Genomic DNA, 20,705 nt, shown 5'->3' with positions numbered 1-20,705 from the left:
TGATAATGTAGCTTATAATTGATTTTAGTAAAAATCAATTATTTGAATTTCTTTCTTAGACAGGAACCCGGTTCCTCCATTATTATTATTATTATTATTATTATTATTATTATTATTATTATTATTATTATTATTATTATTATTATTATTATTATTATTATCACAGTTCTGATTACAGAACTGTGATGATGATGCCTGGTTCTCAAGGCTCACTGCATGTTTTAGATGTTTCTCTGCTTTACTACGCCTGATTCAGCTGATTGTAGTTCAACAAACACCTGTCTACTGAAATCACCTGGGCTGAGGCAAGGAAACATCTAAACCATGCAGGGCAGTGAGCCTTAAGGACCATTGTTGGAAAACACACTGCTCTATGCAACCATGATGACTTTGGTTTGTCTTTAGCTTTCATTTTTTCATTTTTCAACCATGCTTTCAATTGCATGGTTGATGTTAGTCTCAGGATGTTATTTTTGTTTTTTTTTTAAACTGTACTGTACATATCTGAATTATATAGAAATAAAAGTTCATTTGCTAAACATACAATTTTCTTTACTTTTGTAAAAATCTTAAAATACTGCAAAGATATTTCATGGTTCTGTAAACTGTTGTTACATCCTTGGAGGAGTAGAAGGAGTCAGACAATAAAAGCTGCTTTTCTGTTGACTCCTGACAGGAATAAGAGTTTTCCACTACTACAATTTTTTCTAAGGTTGTCTGGAATTACTTTTGTTTTTTTTCACCAGGTGTTTTTTTTCAAACAGATTTGAATCCCAGGTGTTAGGGTTTGGTCCTTTGAAGAGTTTATTTCTGTTTTTTGAGATCTTCCTCATGTATGTGGAAGAAAACCTGCCTTTATTCCTCAGAAGATTTGAAGTTTTGAATTCTAGCGATTGAGGTTGTTAGTGAAATGGTTTGTTCCTGGAACAATTTACTGAAATATTTAGAAGTCAAAAAACCAAGCCACAGCAGCTGGAAGGCGTCGCCCTCGATGTGTATTTTTATCTTGTCAAAACTTGAAGTGTAAACAAAAAAGTTTTCTTAAATGTTTTTTTTTTTCATGTAAAACATGAATATCCAACTAAATAAAAGATGATGGAAGTTTAGTTTTTCAGTTGTTAAAATCTTGGGGCAGCTGCCTGGAAAACAAACAGATCAGCTGCTTATGTCCTCCAAATCAGCAGGGGCCCCCAACAGCCTTTCCGGTTTGTCTTTTTTTATGCCAGCTGTAATTGTCGGAAACTAATTTTTTGATCATTGATATTTAATGGGTTATATTTTAGGACTTAGACCTTTTCTTTGTTTAGAAAAAGTACTTTGTTGGAAAATTAACTGAAGCTATTGCCAGTTGGTGGCGGTAACGCCTCCTTCTGTTTAAACTATTTTCTGTGTCTTGCAAATATCCTGTTCAGTTGTCAGGTTTTTCTATGTGTTACTTTAAAGTTGTATGAGTAGGATGAGTATGATGTAACATAAAGTTTACCCATCATGAAAACTGATATTTTTGTTTGCAATGATTAAATTAAAAAGCACAAAGGCGGCCATCTTGAAAAATTACTTCAGCAATGTGTCTACAGGAAAATATTAAAAGCATTACCTGAGGCCATCTGACTTATTTTTAGGACATGTTATCCAAAGACAGTGGAATAATCACTGAATGACAGGATACATTTGTTATGGTTAAACTGATACATGTGTACACAAATGTATTTATTTGACATCAAATCAATCAAAATATTTGAAGAGAAAGGGAAAGGGGAAGAGAATGGGTATGAAGTAGAGTAACCCAGAATATTGCCACCTCAGGTTCATGGAAATGTCAGCCCTGGTCTTATAGGCCTCAGGTGCAGCTTGGATCAGAACCCAACTTTCTCTGCTGATGGGTCCTCAGTCATCGTCTCAATGAGTATGGTGAGGTTGTCTCTGAGGAATGAGAGCAGTCGACAGGCGTCTGGATGTTTGGATGGACTGACAATCACATGCCTGCTGGGACCCAGTCTCAGTGTAACGGCTGATAAACAAAATCTCACTTGTCCAAGTATGCTGGTGGGAGATTCCCCAGCATGCAGTCTCATACTCAGTCGGTATGAAAAACTTCTCATGTGTTACAGAGATAGGCAGCAGGTGATGATGACAACAAACACAGCATCATCATATGGACCTACACTGAAGGGGTTCACCACCAGGTCATGACCTGAAAGAGCTCCTATGACACATATGACAAAATGAATATAGTTATAGTTTGGTACTTACTAGTTTGGCAGAAGAATCTAAAGTACTCTGATGACTCATTTCTATTTCATCATGGTTGAGATGTTTGGTCCTGTATTCCTCTTTTGCATGTGTTGTTTTTTTTCCTCTGACTTGTGTTCTGCGTTACTGTCAGACATTTTCCTCTTGCACACATCTAATCTAAATAACATTATTTTAGAGGTTTATAGTTTCATTAAGACTTGGCAAACCTAAACCTTGCTGCCATTTTCTTTTTATAAAGAGGTGATTTAGTCTGTTAATGGTCTGGTATTAATTTTAATATTTAATATAGGCCTTTTCTCCCCCAGTGGTTGCAAGCTGCATTCTCTAACCTTGTAGTGAATGGGGGAGCAGAAAGAGGGGATTATACCAAGAGCTGCTGTTTTCCTTTTGATTTGTAGGGTCTATTCATTATTTTATATTATTTCATTGAACCATTTTTGGTTTCAAAAATCATCTTTTTCATGCATTTATAGATCGGCAATCAATGTCTTCCAATAGCATTGATGGCCAAATAAATGTGCTTTGGGATTTACAAGTGGAAACGGAGTTTTCCTTTTTGACCACATGGGGGCAGCGTTGCTGTGTTTCAGCTGCTCTCACCTCGGGCGGCAGCGTCCTCAGGTTCAGGTGAGTGTGGAGTTTACCTGCTGCTGCAGGTCGAGTCCCGGGAACCTCTGCAGCCGAAGCTCCGAGGCTCCGGGCCGCACGACGACGCGACGGGATTAAAAGCTGAGCTTAAAGCAGAGGAGAATCGTCTGCTTTAGTCAGAGGTCAGCGTGGGAACTGCTGGCACACAGCGTGGACTTGCTGTCGTGCCTTTGCATAAAATGCGCGCTGGAGAGGGAGGCGAGGGACGCTGAGAGCCGAGGGAAAGCGGAGCGCTTCGTGAAAGAGGAGGAGAGGAAATATTGATGTTTTTTGGTTTTCTGTCCCTCGGATTGGTCGTTGAGAGAACACGAGTGGGATCTCCACGCTGGAAACGACGCGCTTTCAAAGTGTTCACCGGAGCTTTTCCGGCGAACTCCGACGCACCGCGGGCTCCTGAAACAGGTAAGGTAAAAGCTTTACGGAGAACTTTAAACGCCGCTTGCGTCGTGCATGTAAGCAGCGCGCAGGTGTTGCTTTTGGGCTCGATTAATCGGCACGCGGTGTGGATGTGGAGGAACGGGTCAGCGCTGCGCCGCAGCTTTGCGCTCCAGCTTGGCGCAGCAGCGCAGCGCAGCAGCTTGGCGCACAGAGGCTGCTGGATCATGGTCGCGTCACCGCGTGTTCCAGACCAGATGAAGAGACAGACACAGAATGTCTTTCTCTGGGTTTGCCCCACTTTCCACTTTGTTTGGCACAAATTTAAAAAAAAAGGAATGCTCCTTTAGGAAGCTGAAGTCTCATCAATTTGGTTTATTTAGCCTGTAATAGAAAGAAAATGAGGGAGTTCAAAGTTCAAATTTGGAAAATATTTAGTCTGTACTATATGTTTAGTTTGAAAGCTGAATATGTAACTTGTGACTTAAATATGTAGTTTGGAACTAAATATGTGGCTAAATATTTAATTCACAAGCTAAATATTTAGCTTGTGAAAAATGTGGGAGTTCATATTTCAAACTCCCACATTTGAAATGTGGGACTTTTGAAATATGAACTCCCACATTTTTTTCCCCTCTATGAAACCAAACTATAGCTGTTAGTTGTTTACTCCTAACTAAACCAAACTATAGCTGTTAGTTGTTTACTCCTCATACACCTGTGTGTCATTTAATTACAGTCTGGAAGTGACAGAACTGCAAACCAGTGTTGGTTTTGACTCTACAGTTTGATTTAGTTTTACTGAGACCTTAGAATTAAATGTAGCACTGCTGAAACAGTTATTCAGATTATTGAAATTATTTTAGTAATCAAATAATTGTTAGCTGGACGAACTCTAACACATGTGATCTGCTAAAATAACACAAATAATCAAGCCAAAACCCTAGAAAAAAGTACATACATTTTCACTTAAGATGGAAAAAAAATCTTTGAAAACATTTTGTACCCAGAAATCAGGAAGTGGCAGAGGTTTTAGCTTCCCATGGTTCACAGTCGTACTCATGGAAACGTTGGAGGAGCTGCAGATGTTCACAGCTCAGGTCGGAGAAACTGTTGTTATGACAACTATAAGTTTTGCACTGAACAGATCTGGCCTTTAAGGAAGAGTTAAGAGGAAAAAGATTTACCAGTCAACATTACAATGAGCTTCACTATGTAGTCATTTGTCACTGAAGACAGAGGAGATAATGATTGAACCTTCTGGCCTCCATGCAGAGCAGCATGGATGGTTGGAATGTGATCCTCCAACAAAACCTGCCTACCATCAGTAGTTGAGCTGTTTGGGTTGCAGCAGCAGCAGCAGTAGCAGGAGCAGCAGTGCTGCAGCAGCAGCAGAAGCAGCAGTAGCAGGAGCAGCAGTGCTGCAGCAGCCGCAGCAGCAGCAGCAGCAGTAGCAGCAGCAGTAGCAGCAGCAGCAACAGCAGCAGTGCTGCAGCAGCAGCAGCAGCAGTGCTGCAGCAGCAGTAAGCTCTTTGCCTCAGGATTAGGTAAAAGCCTTCTTCCGGTTTTGCTTCCTAATTGAGTGCAAAGCTTTCTATTATATTCACAGAAAATCCATCCAGCTGTTTCATGACATGGATCTTTTCTACAAAATCTCTAACCCGCCGGCCAACATCTGGATGTTTTACCACTGATTTTATCGTCCAAACTCATCGGTCCTCAGCCTGAGTTTGGATTGTGAGAATTCTGTTTCTTCTTCTGTTTCTTTTTTCTTTTCGTTTTTTTTTTCATTAATTCCTCTGAATTACTCCTCAGATCTCTCTCTTTACTTTTCCCATCTGGGCTCTGATGATAACGCCTGAGGTGCTGGGAGTTCATATTTTATTATGAGGATTACAGGTGACACGCAGCGTCTGCGTCTGTCTCCTCGGATACAGCAGGGACAAGTAGTGGTGCTGAGGGCCAGCAGAATCCCACCTCCACCTGGGATGCAGCAGTCCACTCTGCTTTCTCTTACATTAGTGGTCTTGGTTCTATGAGGAGGATGAAGCATTTAGTTGATTTAGTTCATTGGATTTGTGCTGCAGAAACAAAGTTGCCCACCTACTTGCTAAATTAATCTTGAAGTTCAATCCGCAGGAGGTCCCAGTCCTGAGGCTACAATTTTACTTTTGACAGAAACGGGAACAGATATTTGTTGTGACTTCACTCTGCATGTGCTGTCTTGGGTTTTTGAACAAATAAATAGTGTAAGATAACAGATTATTTATGTCCCTCTCTGTTTAGGACTAAGGAACTGATGCTTGTTCTCCTGATCTTGCTGTAATTTGTAAAAGAGTCCCATGGGCGTCATCACAGGCAGTTTGCAGCATCATTCATCATCTGCACCATACCTGTGTGAACCGTTTCGGTGTTCACACAGAACCTGTTCCATGGCATCATGTACACTGATGCCACTCTAAAATTCCACTCTAAAATGTTGGTTATTAACTTTAAATTTATTTTCTTGATTTTTATCAACAGATACTGATGCATGAAAGGGATCATTGACTCTCTTTACAATTCTGTTCCTTGACTATGATAGCTTCAACTCAGGTTGATTTTTGGCCATATGGATGGCTGGTTCTTTGCAGGCAGATTGAGGTGGAAAAGCTGACATTCCTCACCGTTTTTTTGCAGTGCGTCATTACTTGGGCTTAGAAGTTGCCAGTTTTGGTGCAGACAGTTGATGGACTGGAACGTGTTTTGTGTCTCTCGTGATGAACAAACCTCCTGTACTCTGCGGGACGGGAGCAGAGTGTGAAATGTCTTTAGCTGTAATTAGAGTAGCTTGTGTGGGACAGATAAGGTGGTTGTCGCGCTCATACAGAGAACGGGGTCCTGGTTCTCTCAGAGACATTAAACCGGACAGAGGAGGTGTGAAATTTAGCCAATATTCTCATCAGGGGATTAAGAGAGCTATTTACTGAAGACAGTTTGGACACTCAGCCGCAGCGATGGGAACTTCTAATCCTGGGGGATATGTCAGAGCAGGAGGAAGTAATAAAGTAGCATGGTGCGTGACAGGAAAATCATTTTTATTTGCGCTTCAAACTGACAAGAGGATAATGAGTGTTTTATTAGAAAGTGTCTGATATGTTTTATTTTCCTCACAGCATATCTGCCTAGTTGAAGCAGGAAGTGACCATCTGTTGGGTCACATTTGGCACATGTAACATTTTTTAACAACTTAAGGTAACATAGTTACTTATGCTATGAAATGGCAGTATGTGTCTGTAGAATACATAATACTGCCCCTTTTAAAAATAAAATGACACATTCAGTTTCTGATTTTAATTGATTTTTTTTTCTCTCCCTTTGTTTCTTAAATTTTTGTAGAAATGAGAATGCATCTTGAAAAACTCTTGCTTCAATCCTCTCCAAAAACAGAAAATTTGATTAATTGCTACCCAGCCCTAATGCACAGAGATGCTGTAAAGACAGTCACTAAATTTTTTTAAATAAAATATGGGAACGTCACAGAAACGGGATGTTTTTAACAGACGAGGTGGAAAGAGGAGAAGGCCCACTGCAAGACTGAAGGAGGTGCAGAAATTTGTGGAGGGACTGTTTATGTTCCACAAGTGCTCAAAAAATCTCCCTGTTCTTCACAGTCTCTAGTCAGGAGCAGAGTGTGGTGTTTGGTTCTGTCCAAAATCTGAAACTGTGTGGGACAAATGGGAAACAACTCTGAACTTTGGGGCACAGCTATTACTTTTCCTTTAACACCACAAGACCACATCTTTGGCATCCACTCGTTCTGGGGTTTATTTTCCCCACATCGAGCTAGAGTTTGTGTGAAGTTGGATAAAGTGTGTCAAAATAACCAGCTAGTTTTGGGGGGAAAGAAAATCTTCAAAGGGTTTGTCTGAAAGCTGGTTAGAGATTTTGTTTTTCCTCATCACAGGCAGTCCAAGCATAAGTTCAACTCCACAAGCTTCACAGCAGCAGGATAACGCGTGCTAATTAAAATGGCTCAGTTAAGATTCACTCAAGAACATTTCATAGCTCAGACAAACATTAACTGCCTTGTTTAATCGCCGTTTATTGTTTGCATTGCTTCCCCTCATTAGGCGCGCTAACCTGGAGCTGCTGCCGGGACTGTGATTGTAGAGAAGCGTAGGACAGCGGCGATCTCACAAACATTGAATTGTTCTGTCCCAGGGGTGTAGCGAGAACACAGAGAGGTCCACATGTAGGTAAAACAAATCATTTCTTTCACCAGGAAGCAGCCGTGTGTTTAGATTAACAAGCATTAGAGCAGCATCTCAGATTATCACTGGATTACTGGAAACACAACCATGGCAACTCCAGCTGAACTTAAGTCACAAAATGCATATTTTTGTGTTCTGGCCTAAAGAATTGAGTTGGATGTGCCTTTCAGAGACTTCTGTGTTGTGCACACAAATTGTTACATTTGGACATAATATATTTAATGCCTTGTGTAAAGGCAGATTATTACACCTTTTATTGTTTATTGATTCTCCAAATGCCACAGTTATAACCACCCCTCCCACCGCCCCCCCACTTTTTTCATATTTCATTCAAAACACACCCAAAACTTGATTAATCCCAGAGGGGAATTAAAGGAATTAATTATTCCCCTGTTGTAACTCTTATTCAGAATTAAAATGGAAGCTGATGGCTGTGGACAGGAGGGAACTCCTGTAGCAGTCTGTGTTACAGCTACAGGATGCTCAAGAGAAAAATTGTCTATAATATATATATATTTTTAAAAAGCACCATATTACAGTTTTAACTCTTGAGCTCTAGATTAGCTTTACTAACGTTTTTAAGTTGATAATTTTCCCAGTAAATAATAATGTCCGTTTTTTTTTCCCAGGTACTTTCACAGGACTCTGAGGCTCAGTTTGTCTTCTAGTGTTTTGCATGAACATATTCAAGAGAACTCATGGTTAACGGCACTATATTCTGTATTTTCCAGGCACATGATGCCATTTTAAGGAATTTGACTTCATACAGTTAGGGCCAGAAATATTTGGACAGTGACACAGGTTTTGTTATTTTAGCTGTTGACAAAAATATGTTCAGAAATACAATTTATATATAATATGGGCTGAAAGTGCACACTCCCAGCTGCAATATGAGAGTTTCCACATCCAAATCGGAGAAAGGGTTTAGGAATCATAGCTCTGTAATGCAGAGCCTCCTCTTTTTCAAGGGACCAAAAGTAATTGGACAATGGACTTCAAAGGCTGCAAGTAACTCAAAGGCCTTTCCCTCGTTAACCTGTAATCAAGTAAGTAGTTAAAAGGTCTGGGGTTGTTTCCAGGTGTGTGGTTTTGCATTTGGAAGCTGTTGCTGTGACCAGACAACATGCGGTCAAAGGAGCTCTCAATTGAGGTGAAGCAGAACATCCTGAGGCTGAAAAAAAGGAAAAAATCCATCAGAGAGATGGCAGACATGCTTGGAGTAGCAAAATCAACAGTCTGGTACATTCTGAGGAAAAAGGAATTGACTGGTGAGCTTGGGAACTCAAAAAGGCCTGGGCGTCCACGGAAGACAACGGTGGTGGATGATCGCCGCATACTTTCTTTGGTGAAGAAGAACCAGTTCACAACATCAACTGAGGTCCAGAACACTCTCAGAGAAGTAGGTGTATCTGTCTCTAAGTCAACAGTAAAGAGAAGACTCCATGAAAGCAAATACAAAGGGTTCACATGTAGATGCAAACCATTCATCAATTCCAAAAATAGACAGGCCAGAGTTAAATTTGCCCAAAATCACCTCAAGAAGCCAGCCCAGTTCTGGAAAAGTATTCTATGGACAGATGAGACAAAGATCAACCTGTACCAGAATGATGGAAGAAAAAAGTTTGGAGAAGAAAGGGAACGGCACATGATCCAAGGCACACCACATCCTCTGTAAAACATGGTGGAGGCAACGTGATGGCATGGGCATGCATGGCTTTCAATGGCACTGGGTCACTTGTGTTTATTGATGACATAACAGCAGACAAGAGTAGCCGGATGAATTCTGAAGTGTACCGGGATATACTGTCAGCCCAGATTCAGCCAAATGCTGCAAAGTTGATCGGACGGCGCTTCACAGTACAGATGGATAATGACCCCAAGCATACAGCCAAAGCTACCCAGGAGTTCATGAGAGCAAAAAGGTGGAATATTCTGCAATGGCCAAGTCAATCACCAGATCTTAACCCAATTGAGCATGCATTTCACTTGCTCAAATCCAGACTTCAGACGGAAAGACCCACTAACAAGCAAGACCTGAAGGCTGCGACTGTAAAGGCCTGGCAAAGCATTAAGAAGGAGGAAACCCAGCGTTTGGTGATGTCCATGGGTTCCAGACTTAAGGCAGTGATTGCCTCCAAAAGATTCACAACAAAATATTGAGAAAAAACTTTTTTGTTTGGGTTATGTTTATATGTCCAATTACTTTTGAGCTCCTAAAATGTGGAGTGTTTGTAAACAAATGTGTACAATTCCTACATTTTCTATCACATATTTTTGTTCAACCCTTTAAATTAAACGTTACAATCTGCACTTGAATTCTGTTGTAGCGGTTTCATTTCAAATCCAATGCGGTGGCATGCAGAGCCCAACTCACGAAAATTGTGTTACTGTCCAAATATTTCTGGCCCTAACTGTAATTGAATGCCTTGAAATTGGGTCTCTTCAAAATCTCCTGCTCTTTCTAAAGCTCCACCTTCAGGAACTCATCACATCACTCCTCTATCAACCCACTAGCAACATTTCTACAAGCATTACAATGAGAAGTAACTTATGAAATGAGCTTATCTGATGTGGTGTTCCACCACCTGTTTGCTAATTGCTGCTGGCTAGTCTGAAGGAACTGAGTGGAGGAGGGTTAATCTACCACACAATGTCTTTGGAGAACTCCTTAGACCTTCTTCTGAGGCTAATTAGCTGCTCCAACTTCTTTCTGAAGGCCTGAAAAATAGTTTGAATCAAACCGTCACCAGGCGGCCAAAGTAAATATCTCAGGTTTTAACAGAGCAAACCTTCATCAAAATCGTGACTCAACTCTGTGTGATTTGAGTCATTTTAATTGGGACTAAATGTGGTATTGTGCTAATTAATCCCTCATCATAAATTGCATTATTCTTATATTTTACAGAAATTTCCAAAACGTTTTTGCTTCACTTTCAAGTATTTATTTGACTTGATGTTTTGTCAGGTTTGCTAAATGTTCTGAAATGATCTGCATGGTGCCTTAATTTTTTCACCTGACTGTTGATGCAAATCAGCCAATCAGTGCTGCTGATTAATCTGTAACAAGCAATGCAGTGACTTCCGTACTTCAACTTTTTCATAAGATAAATCCAGTCGTCAGCCATTTAGAGCAGACAGATGTCTCCATTGTCATTTCATGAAGCTGCATACATCTATGCTAGACCTTTGCAAATGTTCAGATGACTTGGAGTGCTGTATTACTCTGCAACAGTCAAGAGTCTGCAAAAAAAAAAAAAAAAAAAAAGCTGAGGCAGACTTCCAGTGTTCTCTCTGGTAACAGCAGCACACCAAAGCACAACACATACAGAAAAGAAGAAAGAAATCTCCATGGTGATTATAACAAGTCATTTTGATTACATACTGATTAGATGTTATAGATCTCCCCATGGAGGTGGTAGTCAGGTTACTAATAGGCCGGGGAGACGGAAAAACAAGCTTTTGATACTTTATTGCAGCCAGGAGCAGAATGTGTAGGAAGGTTTAATCGAGTAATCAGTGTTATGGCTTAAAGTATTAACGCAGTATTAAAAGATCCCAGCTCAGCAGGAACCGAACCGTTTGGGTGATTTTTTAAAATTTTTTATTTCCCTTTATGATTGATTCCATTTTTATGTTTTCCAGAAGCACAGCCTCATACTGTGGAAATTAGACCTCTGTGTGATTGCTGTGACTGCCACCACATGGAGCTGTAGATATGATTGTAGGCTTGCCAAAGGCACTGAGACACATACGCTCGTGGAAAGTCACTGCTGTTTGATTGCTGCCACCGCACTCAGAATGTGGTGGTCAAGGGAAGTTTTCAGAGGTCACACAGAAGCTGAACTGTTCTGTCTGGAAAGGTGGAAACGGAAACTCTTGTTGCGGCCTTAGACGGCAGGGGTTCCCCCAGAAAACATGCCAAACCCAGTGGTAGGGTTGCTGGGACAGTCCAGTGGTTTTTGCAGAGGTGCACAAGCAGGCATCATAACTTGGAATGTAACCTAACCTAAAGTTGTCATTTTGTCCTATGAAAGGGACAAAATGACACAGTGCTCAGACACCCCTCTCTACCCATGTCATGTTTGTCATGATTTGCGGTTGAGAGGTGGTGAGGAAACGCGATGGATCCTGCTCAGAGTGAGTGATGATTGTTTAATGATGAAATGAAGCACAAAATCCAAAAGTCCAGGCAGCACAGAATGAACAGAAGGCTAATGCTCCACACTGGTACAAATAAATAACTGACAGCAAACATGAACCAACAAGACAGCTTGACGAGATAAAGACCCAACAAAGAACAAGGAACACAGGAGGGTTTAAATATACATGGAGAACAATCAGCTAAATCTCAACCTCTGACTGGCTGTGAGAGGTTGAGACTTTTCTCTGCCTACATTTCCCAGAATTCTTTGCGGCCCTAGCTCTTGGCCCACTGGGGTTCATTTTTGCTCCAACAAATGATCTGATGGGACGCTGGAAAAGACCTGCTGTGTGCAAAAAGGATTTAGCCCATCAGTGAAAGTACACAGCAGCACAGACGTCCCCGACATTAATGCCAGAGTCCACATTTCTAAAGAAGTTTAATTAATGATCCAGACTTCCTGGAACGCTGAAAGTTGAATGGGTGGAATACCACTTTGCACCGATCTGATGGTTGAAGAAGATAAATTGCAGTATCTTTGCTGTTGAGCTCATATGTCTGTTTACTCACTAATTTAGTAGCATTTTGACCTGAGAGTTTCCATATGCTGCAGAGGAGGCAGTCATTCAGGTAGAGAGGAGAATGCAGAAGCTGTAAGTCACTGCAGAACAGCTGGAGAGCCAAGACAAAAGCATTTTGGCTTTCAGCACAGTAGCCATTGTGTATGCTTCCAGTGAAGTGCAGCCTTCATCAGATTTGTGAAGCCTGAAGCAGGATCTATGTTACAGTACCTCTGTCCTTGTTCTCACTTATCAAAGGCAGAGGAAAGAATTTAGCTGCTCAACCTCTCACGGCAACCGAAGCAAGGTTGGTGGCATCCACTAACTTACTCTTTGGTTACCTTGCAACAACCGAGTGAGTAACTTGTGCAGCAGCGGTTTCATGTTTTGCCACTGTGCCTCATTGGCTGATATCATGATGCATTTTTCAGCTGCATTGTCCAGCCATATGATGACGTCATCCCGGACATTAATGCAGAATATCTTCTCTCTTGCCTAGGAATTGAGCTGTTGGCGTGTCATGACGGTCATAATATGCTAATGGCAATGTGCTTCAGCCAGAGGACTCTTCAGATTGACTGGAACACTGACTGCTCATGCAGATTCTCCCTACTCACAGCATTACCATCCCACTGTGAAGATACTTGGATGATATGAGTTACAACATTTATTTATTTATTTTTTTTTGAAAATTTACTTTTAACCTTAATATGCCTTAATATAAAATGAATAATCATCAGCTTAACTGTATGGTGTACTTGATTTTTTATTTTTGGTAATCTCTTTTAGTCATCATGTAGCTCTTTCTTTGCTCTGGTTCTCATCATCTAACTCCACTGTCATCCACTGGCTAAAAATAGAGAAAAAATGGTTTTCCCTGTGTTTCTTCTTCTTTTTTCCACCTCTCCCCTTCCGCTTGCTGCTCTTTCCCTCACTTTGTGGCTTCCTCTTTTAACTCGGTCTTGATGGTGTCATTTGGGAAAACGGCCGGGCTGGGTGGAAAGCTTAAGCTAAATGGCCCAGCAGACCTCCTCTCTTTGGCTCATGCTGGGAAAGGAAGGGAGGAGAAGCAGAGGGCAGTGGTGCAGATGAACAGATATGGACAGGGCAACAGAATGAGTAAAGAGGACACTGTGTATATGTGAGTGAGTGGACAGGGGGGAAGATGTACAGTTTTCTCTGCTGCACTTTGACCAGCTTGTTGACCTTTGAGGGGTGCATTGATTGCAGTTTTCTGTCCGATTACCGATTATTGATCTATAAAACACCTGACCTGTTGATTCCAATTTTGGTCGATACTCATTTTTTTGTATGAAATGTTACTAAATATTGCAAGAAAGTTGCTGAGTTAGCAACACTGGAGTGACTATTGTTAACTGCAATATAATAATATACCATGAACTGACTGTTAATTATAAGACCTTATATAAGATCTTTAAAAAAATCTTTGGAAGGACTAAAACAGAAATCTATTCAACAAGTTGCTTTCCTGGTGAGAATGTAACATGCTAGTCCTTGAAGAGAGGACTTCCCCTCAGGGTATCGCTGTACATGCTGGGATCTGCGGTAGGAGCATCTTCGCTCTGGCTGGCACTGAATGAACTCAGACTGGATGAGGATTTTCTTTTGCTTTCAGTAGCTGATGGAAGCATGAAGTGAATAAACCAGAGTATTTCAAAGTTCAGTCACTGATTTGCCTCAGGTGTTTCTGTAGTGCACCCTCCAAACAACCCTCTGTGAGAAAAACACTGAAGAGTCTTTATGGAGCATGTCACATAGCAAGGTCAAGTCTGAAGCAGCCAGCTAATGTTCAGTTTGTGCTGTGCATCATTTCCCTAACACACAGCTTCTCAAAGCCAGTTTTGGTGAATGAACCTCCAGCTGCCAGGGCTTCCTCCTGGTTCTCTGTTTCAGTTAGTACTGGGGAGCTTTTAAAAGTTTCCACACTGCTTCTTCTCCCAGTAGGTTTTCTTGAAGTTTTTCATGAAGGACTGATGCTCTTGAGCAAATTTTTTCTCTGCCATCAGCATATTTAGCTCTTAGCGCTGGCTGTTTGTTGTTGGGAGCGTTGCATTGCTTCTGATGGTAATAGTAGGCCAGGGAGGTGGAGGAGATTGATCTTTTCAAGATTATCTGTCTCATAGCAAACTGTCACAACAAGCTTAAAGTTTTAACAAATATGGGGGAAAACATTTATGGATTTATTTTTTTCATTGCAGCTGTAATGGACAAGATGAACATTTGAAAACTGCATTTTGGAGTTCCTCAGTTTATATTTGTCTCAAAATAACATTAGCACACCACCTGTTAAGATGATGGATGGTGTTTTCCACTAATCTTGAGGTTACCAAACTTCACCTCTGTGATTTCACTCCTCTTCTCACGATACGTCCTATCAGTTATTTTCTCGTCTTCGTAGTCAGTTTGTCCATCTCCGTGGCACTGCTGTGTTCTCAGGAAACAGCGGTAGCCATACCAGCTGTCAACATCACTTTGACCAGCTTGTGCAGAATACCACATCACTCAATACTCACCGCAGGGTGAGAATAGTATGAAACAGCCAGGCCTTCGGCATGAGTTATATTCACATTTTCACAGAAGCTGTTGTGAAGTGGAAGCAAATGGGTGTCCAGTGTGATGAAAAATAGAAAAAAATCAAACTCTTTTTCTCTCTAAACCGAAGGGTGCGCGTTGTTGCTCGATCTGAGAAATAGAGAGATCAATGAAGCCGTGCCCTCAAAGTCATAGGACATCAAGAGTAAATCGAACCTCCTACTTTTCTTTGAACCAGTGAATCTTTTATGTTCTCTCCAGCTCACTACATTCAGCATGTGTGTGCATTCACCATGACAAATGGAGACATCGCACAAGTTTGTTTGAATGCAGTGCAAAACGCTGCAGTGTTTTCTGCGTGCGCTGCTGCCTCACTAGAAAAACGATCTTATGTTGCTGTTGCATTTACCCCCCAAAAAGCTGCAACTACAGAAAAAACTCCCAAAAGAATTCACACTGCTTGAACTTTCCTCTTTGTACTTTACTGGGATTCATTAAAGATCAATATAAAATAATTTCTACTGGTTGTCAATGGAAGGAAAAGAATCCATGTGTATCCTTTATCAAATAAAAATCTCAATAGTGTGGCATGCTCATTGCACAAGCTTCTTCTGAGTGAAACACTGGTAGAAAAAGTTGTTAAAGGATTTATAGTGGAGCCATGTTGTGATGACTTCCTGAAGGCGGCGTTTCAGAAAGACCTGGAGTTTCTTAAAGAGACAGGCCCAATTTAAAAGTGTCAAATTACAAAGTCAAATTTCTTTTATGTCAAAATTGACTTAAATACAGATGAAGGTAACATAGTTTCCTGGCTAATACAAAGGTGCCATGTGCCTGAAAAATACATTGTACTTAAGGCCAATCCAACAGCTTTATGTGTTCTCCAAGGAATTTCAGCTACATTTGTAGACAAACTCATAACAGAAATCATAATCAAACATTACCGTATTTGATCTTTATACAATATTTCTAATTGTATAAAAATATTGTTAACTACATGAATCCCTCTAACTCAAGTACAATTGTTTTTAATATTCATCCTGGCATTTAGTTTTTTATATAAATCCCGTATATCAGGGTAATTGGCAGAAAACTAGCAAACGATGTCCTGCTAAGCACTCCACAGGGACCGGGACAAGAAAGTGAGTTGGAGTCAAAGGAAGATGGATAGAGCTTCATGCAGAACATTTCTGAAAGAAGATGTATTAATTTCTCAAAGGGCATATTTCTTTAAAGTCTTTTTAATTATAGGCTAATTGTATTTATTATTTCCATTTACATACCTTTTTGCATTTTTGTTTTCCACACCATTCAACATCAGTTGATTCAGGAAAAGGAAGAAGAAAGACATAAGGATTGGCCTCAACCTGGAAGATTAAATGGCCCAAAGACAAACAAGGCACCACAATAGAGATTGTATTGTAGATACAAGATGCTACTGACGTCGTTGTCTATCAGTTTGATACTCCGACGGCCTTTGGTGGCGGTGATGTCACGCAGGCTGTCTCCGTGGAGACGGTCAGTAGAGCGATTGATTGGACAGTTAACCTCGGGGGCATCTGCGCCAACCAGGCTTGCTGTTCCTCTTAGTGGGACTGATGGGAAATGTGCGCCAGAGAGAAACGCTCTCATTTGGTTGACAGGCTGCGTTTATATAATTCCCATGCAAACACATTTTTCTCTGCTCCTCTGTGCCTCATTGACTCTGACTGTTGTTGCTCTCCCTCCACTTTGTCTTTCTGCCTCGCTCAGGCTTCAGTTTTTCTGCTTCCTTTTCGTTCTATCACATCTACTTCTAACAACTCTGTATCTGTGTAGTCCTTTAGTTCTTCATCAGCTTATTTTTGTGCATTATTTTATGCAAATTGCAATTGCATTTTGCCTTCGGACTCAATTTGAAATCCCCTCCCATCTTCTCGCCACTCTGTGTCTTAAATTCACACATGTAAGCCTCAGCTGTACATGTGCATATTTCCATACATTTCTTTCTCCTACACCCTTTTTTACACTCCAATTGTTGGACGGTCCTCCTCTGAATGTCCACCGTTATGGTTGTATATTCTCTGACTAGCAGTGACTCAGGGTTACAGAACAGGGCGAGTCACATCTAAGCATACTGTGATGTTTCAATGGTTGAATTGATTATACAATCCAGTAAAAATAAATGTTTCCAAATATTGAACAATTGAAGTTGGACTATAAAGACATTTCATTGCTGGCAAATATATCATTAACAGTTATTTTGACCTATAATCTGCAGGTTATTTAGGTTATTTGTATTGTACTACGGCTGCATGAATTGTTTTTAAAGCTGATCTTGTATCACTATGACCAATTAATTGCCCGGTAAATCAAATTAAAATGAGCTCAATAACTTCCACTCTGATGATTAATATATTTTGAAGGATCATTTTGTTTACAGACTTCAAAATCTTATTTGTGTTTGTGTGGGTGGTTTTTATTTCCATTTTAATTGTTGGCTATTTGTTTTTTGTTGTTGTTTTTTTAATCTTCCAGTTCAGCTAGAAACTATCTTCCAGTTTTTTATCTTCCAGTTCCAGTGTTTAGTTTTATTTACAAAATTACATTTTATTCATCTTGAGAGAGCGAGCTTGCGTTATCGTAAAATTATCAATATAGTGCTTGAAAATTGTCTCCAAAACAAAAATATGATCATTTACTGCAATAATTTCGGGACAATTTATCGTCCCGATGATCGGCCTAATGTCACAAAATTGGACCTTTTTGCCTTAAATATTTTTAATATACTTAGGGCATGTAACTGTTTAAATTATATGCCATCTTAAACAGATTTATAGTTTGCTGCATGTAGCATTTCAAGAAACTTATCAGTTCATTTATTTATGTCAGATATAGACATAATTTGACTCTCAGTCCCATATTTACAATGTATATATTGAGCAAAATGTCTTTGCAAGGCTCCAATAGAAATAAATAAAAACATGAAAACTGTAAGCTATTAGAATTAAACGTAATGTTATAACATTTCTAGCTGAGTTCACTCTGAACACCAGTGTGTTATTACTATAATCAAGAATATCTCTGGATTTAGGGTCATCTATGGCGTTTATCTGAATTTCTACTTGGATTGAAACAGTTCTTTTTTTTTTTTTTTGGGCACACTAGTAAATACTGCATTACAGTTCTACTCAGTTCAGTTCAAAAATAATTTCAGAATAAAATCCTGTTTTCCTAACCCCACGGGAGGCTGAGTAAGCATGACTTCTAAACAATGCCAACTGTGTTTTCCAAGTGAGATACACACACACGTTGACAGACTGACAGAATTATCACATTATCGCAGACAGCTGCTGTGAAGTGCTCAGAGATGGTGTTATGTAACTAACACAGCTTCCTTCTGAGGCATTTCCCGCCTCTCATCCTCTCATTTGATCAAACATGTCTCTGATCAAATGCCGCACTGTGTGGATGGAGCTGATATTTCCTCATCAAAATGAGTCTACAGAAGGAAGGAAACACAAACAGAATAGATGCTTGACATTTCCAGAAAACGCCAGAGTCCAGGTTATTAAGGAAGCACATTGTTCTCTTTTCACACTGTAATATTTTGGGTTAAGCAGCACTGGGAGCACAAGGTCTCATTAATTCTCTTATGTTTGTAGTGGTGGCAGGATGTGTGTGTCTTTTTATATGTATATTTATCTTCTTTTCTGTGCTCATGCTTTTGTTCTCTTGTTAGAGTTTCTTTTTTAAGCATACATTTTTCCATCTCCACAGAAACAAAACTAAAGTAATTATCTTTGGACCTAAAGAGGATCGATCTAGAGTCAACACACAGCTTCTGTTATCACAACTACAAACAGGCCCAAAATAGGTGTGGTGATGGTCTCAGACCTGAACATTCAGAGTCATATAAAGACAGTTACAAAGTTGGTCTTCTATCAACTCAAGAATTTTCCAGCAAGGTTGAGACAAACTCGTCCATTTCATTGATTCCAACAGTTTCTTCACAGGTCTGCTAAAAGTGCCGCCATTCTCTCTAAACATCAGAAGATGAAGCACATCAGAAACTAGAGTCACCGATCCAATACTAATATCTATTGGGGCTGATCCAGTTAGTCCCAATATTGTCTCGGCAACAACATTTGCTGTTGTTAGATATGAGCAATAGTAAAACATTTATTAATAAGCATGAGGCCTATTTGTGTGGTAAACAATCACTTTGTGGCACAGCTATCAATACAGTAATAGTGCTGCTCTTTGAAGTTCTCCCTTGTCTGTTATCAAGCTGCAAATGATTTCCCCTGGTGAACACAGTGGTTAGCTATTCTCACTGCTGTAGCTGTTAGCTTCCCTTGTCTTAAGCAACAGGGACATTTTTAACGAATCATGAAGAATGAAAGCTGAAACGACATGCACATTTGTCAGACTAATGTAGTACGTTAAGCATTCATCCTGCTGAAAGTTTGCCCCACATCAGATGCGGTACATTTCAAATTTTACACACCTCCTTCCATTCTTTGTATGAGATTAATTAAACTGATTTATTGAAGTGAATCATGCATGCTCTAACAATGGCTGTAAAAGGAGCAGCTGGGATTCGGGGGCACGGTTTGAAAATTATGATGATCCTAGAGAGAATTGAAAAGTAGGAACATTTAAATTATCAATGAACATCATCAAAGTTTCAGAGCGAATCATTTATGTAAGCAAACAGCAAAGGTTGGGAATAAGAATGAACTGTAAACCGCCTTATAGTACGTTTTTTGGCTTTGTGAGAGGACCTTGCTTTGGCTGTTTTTGGTCAGGAAGATCAAAAGCAAGACTCTTGATGAAATAGCCAAGAGCAAAATTATGTTGGGATTAAATATTCCTAGCTGGAGGTGAGGAAAGAAGAGCAGATACTGTGATTACACGCCCGTCTCCTTGCTTCACACTTTGAGCACGGAGAGCCTCTTTGGTTTCAAGTTGTGGGAAGTGAAACACAAACAGTTTTGACCTTTGCGTGGCACCAGATTTCTCAAGAGGTTGGCACTCGCCACGTCTCCAGATAGGATCAGCTAGTTTAAGCCAGATGACGAGGCTTCTGACTCCGTTTGAGAGGTTGGAGAGAAAATCTTTTATAGCAAAGGGATGCTTGTAGGCCGAGGAGCCAAACAGCTTTGGAGGAGTAGAGAGAGGATTGTAGTGGAATGTCTGAGGTATGGAAGAACAACAATCTTACCTGTGTACAATTTTAGTTTCAAAGAACCTAGCACCAACTGGAAAGGGCATTACACCTTTTTGATGTGCACCGTTATTGTGTAAACAAAGATTGTAATTAGAATGTCTTCCTGTAAACAGAAATGGAACAAAAATTTCATTTTGTTGGATTATTGTCATGTAAACAGGGCCTAAGAGAGAAACTTGGAGAGAACTTGGCTCATCTAGAGATCCTTTATTGGCGCCAGGCTTTGGGCTGTATGAAAAATGGGGACAAACTTTGGAAAGTTAATTGAGAATTAGCTGCAGCTTTTTCTCTCAAGGCGCACGCTGTTTGTGTGCTGAGTCTGCTTAAAAGATAGCAGTGGAAAAATCAACTAGAACACTGTGAGGAGGTTAATGAAGCAAACACAACTAGGAGCACTGAACTGCTTGAGCAACTGAATGATCACCAGCCTTATATTAGTTATATGTTAGTAATTATGGTTTTTGTTATGACATTTTGTTTGTCTAATTCAATTAGTTTTAATTAGTCTTTAGAGTGTGTTTATTAGTTTTATCTGTTATTATTAGTTAAATGTTACGCTTTAGTTTAGTTTTTATTAATTATAGTAGTGGTTTTAGTTTGTTTTTTAGTAGTAGTCTTTTATGTTTTTCATGCTGTGGTTCATGTGGTGCAGAATTCAAAAAGGTCAAAGCATCATGTTGTGATTACGTTGATTGGGTGATGAATAC

The 20,705-nt window shown here is 40.0% G+C and overlaps 1 protein-coding gene across 1 annotated transcript in view; it reads left to right on the top strand.

Annotated features, from left to right (window-relative positions):
- The first annotated feature begins 2,927 nt into the window (after window positions 1–2,927).
- LOC129371628 (kelch domain-containing protein 8B-like) overlaps window positions 2,928–20,705 on the top strand; it is a 140,043-nt gene continuing 122,265 nt past the window's right edge. Inside the window, exon 1 of the mRNA XM_055048328.1 lies at window positions 2,928–3,306. The gene's annotated coding sequence lies outside the window, so the exon portion shown is untranslated. The remainder of the gene's footprint in view (window positions 3,307–20,705) is intronic.

Source organism: Poeciliopsis prolifica, unplaced genomic scaffold, assembly GCF_027474105.1.
Source record: "Poeciliopsis prolifica strain line A6 unplaced genomic scaffold, Auburn_PproV2 SCAFFOLD027, whole genome shotgun sequence".
Classification (NCBI taxonomy): Eukaryota; Metazoa; Chordata; class Actinopteri; order Cyprinodontiformes; family Poeciliidae; genus Poeciliopsis; species Poeciliopsis prolifica.
This window is presented reverse-complemented; position numbering and strand designations above follow the sequence as displayed.